The sequence below is a fragment of the Ostrinia furnacalis genome, unplaced genomic scaffold (assembly GCF_004193835.3).
Source record: "Ostrinia furnacalis isolate ACB-3 unplaced genomic scaffold, ASM419383v2 OfSCF1125, whole genome shotgun sequence".
NCBI lineage: Eukaryota > Metazoa > Arthropoda > Insecta > Lepidoptera > Crambidae > Ostrinia > Ostrinia furnacalis.
This window is the reverse complement of record NW_021131364.1, coordinates 260,638-268,881: the sequence shown is the minus strand read 5'-3', so window position 1 is coordinate 268,881 and position 8,244 is coordinate 260,638.

Sequence of the window (8,244 nt, the reverse complement as noted above, 5' to 3'; positions counted from 1 at the left end):
GTTGTCGTACAGGGGTACTACACGGTAAAATAAATCTCGGAGGCGAAAGCAGGATAAGTGCTTACAAGTCTTAAATTTTGCATGGGGGTTCCTTTTAGAACGTAGGTGCTCACTAAGTCGGGATTTTGCAAAACTCCACCTCAAAGGGGGTAAAGCGGGATCCACGCGTACGAAGTCGCAGGCGGTCGCTAGTTAATTATTATCATTTTAGCATTCACATTACATTAGGTACTATTACAAGTATGTTTATTATTTATTTTCATTACTGTTTTTATGACTCATCATCAGACAGGTGAATCGGTCCTTATAATTAATTATCCTTTAGTTATTTTTTTTCTTAATCTGTTTCGTTTTTGTTTTTTAAAACTTTATTTGGCACTAGCGGCCGCCCGCGACTTCGTACGCGTGGATCCCGTTTCACCCCCTTAGGGGTGGAGTTTCGTAAAATCCTTTCTTAACGGATGCCTAAGTACGTCATAACATCTGCATGCCAAATTTCAGTTGATAGATCACTATGTCAGTCAGTCAGTCAGTCACTTTTGAGTTATGTATATTTAGATAGATAAATAAACTACCTACCATATTTTTTCAAAGATCCAACAAGAGGTTAAATCTGTCCAGCAGGCTTCCATTTATATCGCGAAAGTCGGTCATCCACAAAGGACGTGGCGGAAGGCGAGCATTCTGCTTAAGCGACCATGTCGGACACACCCCTCGCTGCGCACCTTACACGGTTTGGTTTCTAGTACACGAGTAGGTATATACAATATACATGTATACTAGCGGCCGCCCGCGACTTCGTACGCATGGTGGACCCCGTTCAACACCTAAGGGGATACTTAGGGGTTGAATTTTACAAAATCCCGTCTTAGTGACCACCTACGTCCTAAAAGGAACCCCCATTCAAAATTTGAGAATCCTAGCACATAAGTTTGACCTTTCGCTTTTGTATATTGGTTGATTTTTTTACCGTCTCGATATTTTACAGGAAACTTAGATAGCTACCACGAACATATTTTATACCACTGCTGTTTTTTTAATATATCGAAAAATGTTTTTAATATTTGCAAAATCATTCAAATTAGGATGTTCCTGATGTCTACTACAATAACCAACATGAAACGACAGATCTAATCTTGTTTTGTTCACTAAATACAACAACGAGCCGATTAATTGCCTATAACGATGCACATCATCATCACCACCTTTCCTACCCATGAATATAATCAACTTTCACTATGGAGCCAAGAAATCACAAAAATAAAATCTGCTGTTTCATACATTTTGGTCAACCTGTATTGAAATTTTTTATGCATAACAAGGCAATGTATTTGACCGCAATCGCAACTTTTGTATTGTACAGCAGATTTTTTTTGTGATTTCAGAGATGGTCCCTTAATGAAAGCTGTTTATATTCATGCCATAAAACATCCTGTAAAAATATTGAGACGGTAAAAGTATCATCCAGTATGTACTTATGTATTTACTTATTTAGATATCGCAACCTAGATAAAGAGTAGTACTACTCAAAATACTTAATTTTATAGGTAGAGCAAGTGGTTCAACGCAGAATTTGGTAAACGCGATACAGTTTTGGATTATTTTAGGGATTTACTTACTAAAGTGAACTGAACGGTTCTGTGTATGACTAAACTCACTATATTTTGTTTGTACAGGATTTGTTTATTGAAAGGGCTGCCTAATACGGTTTATTTTATGATAGAGTTTGCTTATGCGATCTATTTATTCATAGTTTAAAAGCTTTAGAAAGCATTATTAGAATTTAATAAACTACGCAATTCAGAAAGTCAATTTATTTTCTAACATTTAATAAATAAGTATTTATCGCAAATATAAACGAAATGCCAATAAGCATATACGTACACACAAATAATTCAGTTTATAAATATACGGTCGAGGGCAAGCAATCTTATGGATTTGTAATGTCGGCCGTTTGGTGTAGTGGTTCAGAACGGACTACTATGCCGAGAGGTCCCGGGTTCGATTCCCGGCCGGGCAGAAATTGAAATGATGAATTTTAATTTCTGTCACGGGTCTGGGTGTTACTATGTATATAATATGTATGTATTTACAAATATTTAAGTATGTTTATATCCGTTGTCTAGTACCCATAGTACAAGCTATGCTTAGTTTGGGACTAGAAGCGTAGTGTAAAATGTCCAAGGATATTTATTTATTTATTTATTTATTTAATAGATGTGAATTTGCAACAAAAATGAATAGTGTGATGAGCTCTCGACTTTACGAAGAAAATTTTTCTCCCATTTTCTTTTGGCAAACAAACCAAGTTGTGTTTTCTATCATGTTTTCTCCCATAACATGGACTGCGTGATTTACATTACAGAACTCGTAAATATTATATTTTCCCAATATTTCTGAGACCGGATTCTTGATTAATAAATTCTTCAATGTTTGGAAGGTCGGGTAACAAAGAAGAATTTCAGTAATGTTCGATTCGTAAAGTTTCACTCTATTTTATTATTCATGGTTCGATATTTTTCTATGTCACGCACAAATAAAACGTTTTTTCTTGATGGAAATAGCCAATTCACCCACAAGGTTTAAGCGCCTCTCTTCTTTAATACATAAATGTGAAAAAACTGTAAGGTAAATTTTCTTATGTACAGGTATGAAATGCGTAGATACAATAGATGTTACACATTTTAGTTTTCAACCGACTTCAAAAAAGGAGGAGGTTCTCAATTCGACCCGTATGTTTTTTTTTTTCTATGTTTGTTACGCGATAACTCCGCCAATTATGAACCGATTTGAACAAATCTTTTTTCTGCGTATAGGTAATACCTCAAGGGTGGTCCCATTTAAATTTAATAACAGAAAAAACAACCCCCAAGGGTGGAAAATTGGGGATGAACTTTTTTATACGCAATATCTCCGCCGATTATAAATCAATTTGAACGATTATTTTTTTGTTGAATAGGTATTATCAAAAGGGTGGTTTCATGCGAATTTGAAGAAAATATTTCACCCCCAAGGGTGGAAAATTGGGGATGAACTTTTTTATGCCCAATATTTTCAATTTTTAGTTGTTTTTTGTGTTCACGCATTTGAAGTCGGTTTTATTTTTAAAAAAAGTTAATTATTTTATTCAGAAATATTCTTCAATATTCTACTTAATTATGTTCATCAGCTATCTAGCAATCACAGTACACAATCTGCTAAGTAAATAGTATTATTGTAATTTTATTCGTAGCTACTTTACAGCCATATTTACAGGTGTTTATTGAGATAGCCATCAAATAACTTAAGGCACTTAAAGTGGCAGAATTAAACATAGTTATTAAGGCATAAGTCATTATCATAATCACATAAGTGGTGTGTGTTTGGAAAATTACCGTGATTAGGAATATTCCCTTAACCCAGTTAAGATCTTGTTAACTGGGATGCCAATTGCCAAATTGCCAGTTACGGAGTCCCAAACTCAGCAAATGGAATGTTGTTCCAAACTGACATCGAAGTTTGCGAGCTTATTACTGACTAGCGGCCGCCCGCGACTTCGTACGCGTGGATCTCGTTTTACCCCCCCTTCATCTATCTTACGCGGTTCAGATTTTTTCATACAATTTTTTCCCGCTAACTCCCGTTCCCGTGAGAATTTTGCAATATCCTGTTGTAACTAAGCTTTAAGTTTACTAAGGTACCTGCATGCCAAATTTCAAGCGTCTAACTTAAGCGGTTTAGATTTTTCATACAAAAGGATTTTCCCGCTGATTTCCGTTCCCGTAGGAATTCCTAAGTATCCTATAACCTGCCCAGGAGTATGAAGAATAATTGTACCAAGTTTCGTTAAAATCCGTCGAGTAGTTTTTCTTTCTATAAGGAACATACAGACAGACAGACAGACAGACAGACAGACAGACAGACAGACAGACAAAAATTTTACTGATTGCATTTTTGGCATCAGTATCGATCAATAATCACCCCCTGATAGTTATTTTGAAAATATATTTCATGTACAGAATTGACCTCTCTACAGATTTATTATAAGTATAGATTAAGATTTTAACTGACTCTCCATTTGTAGGAAGGTCACATTATAATGAGAGTAAGTATGATCGACTTTCCATTCTTCGATAAACTTTATTTATTTGACATTTTAATCTATCACATGTGGTTTTGTATTTACCTTAAATTATTATGTGTTTTATGAATGTTGCTGTTTATTTCGTTAATAAATGAAAAAATAAAATAAAATAAATTATGAATTTAATTATTGCATACCTTATTTCGAGATATTACTGTGTTAATCTAGTAAACCATTAAAATAAATAAATTAAGTTTATAAAGTAAGGGGGCGTCCATAAATTACGTGAGACAATTTTGGCTATTTTTCAACCCCCCCGCCCCCCTTGGTGAGATTTGGTGAGATTTTGCCTGACCCCCTCCCCCACCCCCTAATCTCACGTGATATTTAAAAAATCCGAAATTTAATAGTTTTGGAGTAATTTAACTGAGTTTCAAAGACTATTTTTCGATTTAGGGATCCGTTTGCAAACTATTAAAGTTGAAAGTGCCAATTTTTGTTCGCGTCCCCCCTAAAAACTAGACTGTTGGCTTGAAAAATCTGGAAAAATTCATAATAATACTGCTTTTTATGAACTTTCAAGAAAACTATAACGGTTAGGGAAGGTCAGTTAGTTTGAGAGTAATAGTCTCTATTATAAAATTTCATATCTAATAAAAAATCCTTAAAAGAAAATATTAAAAGTGACTTTAGATGAAGTAATTGCTTGCTTCTGAAATATATTTTGTTAACGACGGACAACTACGGAACCTTACACTGCGCGTGGCATGACACGCACTTGGCCAATTTTTTTACTTAAGATTTAAACCCAGTTTTCTGGCAAACTCTATTTCTCTATTTCTTGCGGAAAAAATTACGTGATATTTCCTGAGACCCCCCCTCTCCCCCACGTGAGATTTAGTGAGGTTTTTGTTGACCCCCTCCCCCCCCTAAAAGTCTCACGTAATTTATGGACGCCCCCTAATGGAGGTTTCGCTTGGAAACTATTGGCACTGGGGAGCTGTAATTTTGTGAAGGTATTTGGAAGGTATACCTATTAATCACGCCGACAAAACAGAAAATAAAATTTTGAAAAAAAAAAAGAAAAAATCTGGGGTAGCTCCCCTGCATGTAAAGTCGGAATGATTTTTTCAAGGAAAACAACGGTTAAGATACATTACCTTAGTTTAAGAGTAATAGTCATTTGACTCATGAATTATACAATTTCTTAACCAGTAAAAATTATTTAGAAGAAAATATTAAAAGTGACTTTAGATGAAGTAATTGCTTGCTTCTGAAATATATTGTGGTAACGACAGACAACTACGGAACCGTACACTGCACGTGGCACGACACTTGACGACACGCACTTGGCCAATTTTTTACGCAGTAGCGATGCCGATGACGTTTTTTTTTTATTTCAAAGGACAATGACCAAACGTGGTCCAAATGTCCACCACTAATGAGACCTATATTGGCTTATGCTTATAGTCCATTAAATAGAGATTAACTTTCAGTATTGGACGAAAAAAAAAAATAAGCTGTCAGTAAAAAGTTATGACTGTATGAAAAATTGTAGTAGTTTACGCGCTAATCTCGGGAACTACTGGTCCGATTTGAAAAAATCTTTTTGTAATGGATAGCCCATTTATCAAGGATGGTTTTAGGTTACATAACTTCACCCTACAACCAAGGGATGGAGCAGCGACCACCCGGCCATAATTCCAATATTGTCGTCTTTCTTCTGAGTTCATTTTTTTTTTCTTTTAGCGAGAATGTAACACGGCACACTAAGCGACATGACATAACATGCATAGATTAGTCCAAAATGTGCGATAGATAGAATGATATCAAGAACATTTTTCGGATGAAAAGGTTAAAAACATGGCTTTTCCTTCAGTCATAACTTTTTACTGACAGCATATTTTTGATTGCGGTTTGGTTATACTGAATTGGTATTTAGTAGACTATTTTACTACATAGGTCTCGTTAGTGGTGGACATTTGGACCACACTCCATACATTTTTGGTCATTGTCCTTTTCTTAATTTCGACATTTATTCTGCATCTTTAGTGTTCACAAATGCAGATGGAGGCATTTTTAGTTTAATTTGATTAGACGTTTTGGAATAAATTGTCATTATTATCATAAAAAAAATCATTTTTTTTTTACTTCAATAACCCAGTTTTCTGGCAATTTTACTCTATTTCTTGCGGGAAAAATTACGTGATATTTTCCGAGACCCCCCCTCTCCCCCACGTGAGATTTAGTGAGGTTTTCGTTGACCCCCTCCCCCCCTTAAAAGTCTCACGTAATTTATGGACGCCCCCTTAGTAACAATTAAAACAAATAGGGGAAAGTAGTACGAGATGATCCCCTTAAGCGGGAATCGCTGTAAAATACATATTTTTCAAGGTAAACCAAAAATAAAGACGATTACTACTAGTATATTTATCTATCCAACTTTCCTTATACTCAGAACCAAAAATTAATTGTGGTTTCATTAAAATATTTCATTTTTTGCAAAACCTTACAAAGTGATCATCTTGTACACCCCTGTGGGTAAGATGATCCCCCAGGTAGGGGTAAGATGATCCCTATGATTCTATTCTATGATCTATTCTTTTCTGGTTGTATTCCTTTCGGAGCACCTAATTATACGAACAAATCGTTAAAAAGTAAGAAAAGAAAAACATTTACGAAATAAATAACGAAAATAACTTATTCTTTCTTAGTACCTGCTAAAAAGCGTTTAAATAATTTAAACGCTTTTTGGCTGGAGCTGTGTTGAATATATCACAAATAAATTCACCTGCTTCATCACCCTCTACCCCAGCACATGCTTTATGGCCCCATTTTCCACATGATTATCATTTTATCCATCCTTAACCCTTGGTATCGCTTGAAAACTTTTCTGTTCAGTACAGTCACTCAGTTTCATCTTCTTTAGACTCAGGTGAGTTAGGTTTAAGAAGTTCTTTTTCTTTTATTTCACTTCCCTTTACCTACTCTATTGACTTTTTTGTTTTAATTCCCAGGGATCATCTCGTACATATAGGAAGGGATCATCTTGACCCAAGTCCCACTTTTTGTTAAATATTTGCTAAAATAATGTACAAGTACGCGGCTACGTTTTTATGGCCAAAATATTAAAATTAAACATAATAGAAAGCCTAACGACAACAGTAATTACATTTAAAATTGTTTGAATAAAAGTAACATAAGCTCAAAGTCATGCCTATTTTAGATCACAAGTACACAATTTTTCTTTTTTCTCGTCAAATTCGATGTATCGCTCACGCCACCATTACGATTTGACTGAGGCGGGGAGGTGTCCAGAGCTATGTTTTACCAGTGAAAGAAACTAAATGACGTTAGTGGTTTCAGCACAATCGCAAAGGATCATCTTACCCCAGGGGATCAACTCGTACTACTTTCCGTTACAGGATGTCGTTACACAGATTGAGCCACATTTCTCCAGCTTTCATTTTTCTCCCACACTAGATTTTTTAATTATATTTTTTAGCTAATATAGTTACTTAATATCAGGGTTCGAAAATATCCGATATTTATTATAAATATCAAAATATCGGATATTTATGATATACAGGGTGTTAGGTAAATGGGTATATGAGCCGACACTAGCCCATGTTAACATGGTCATTTAAATGGTATGGCGAAGTCAGAAAATTTATATCTTCATTTTAATTATTTTATTTTTCATACAAATCGGATTTTATAAAATTAATTTTGTATGAAAATTAAAAAAATTAAAATGATATCAAATTTCTGACTTTACCATACCATTTATATGACCATGTTAACATGGGCTAGTGTCGGCTCATATACCCATTTACCTAACACCCTGTATATCCGATATATATNGGTTAGGGAAGGTCAGTTAGTTTGAGAGTAATAGTCTCTATTATAAAATTTCATATCTAATAAAAAATCCTTAAAAGAAAATATTAAAAGTGACTTTAGATGAAGTAATTGCTTGCTTCTGAAATATATTTTGTTAACGACGGACAACTACGGAACCTTACACTGCGCGTGGCATGACACGCACTTGGCCAATTTTTTTACTTAAGATTTAAACCCAGTTTTCTGGCAAACTCTATTTCTCTATTTCTTGCGGAAAAAATTACGTGATATTTCCTGAGACCCCCCCTCTCCCCCACGTGAGATTTAGTGAGGTTTTT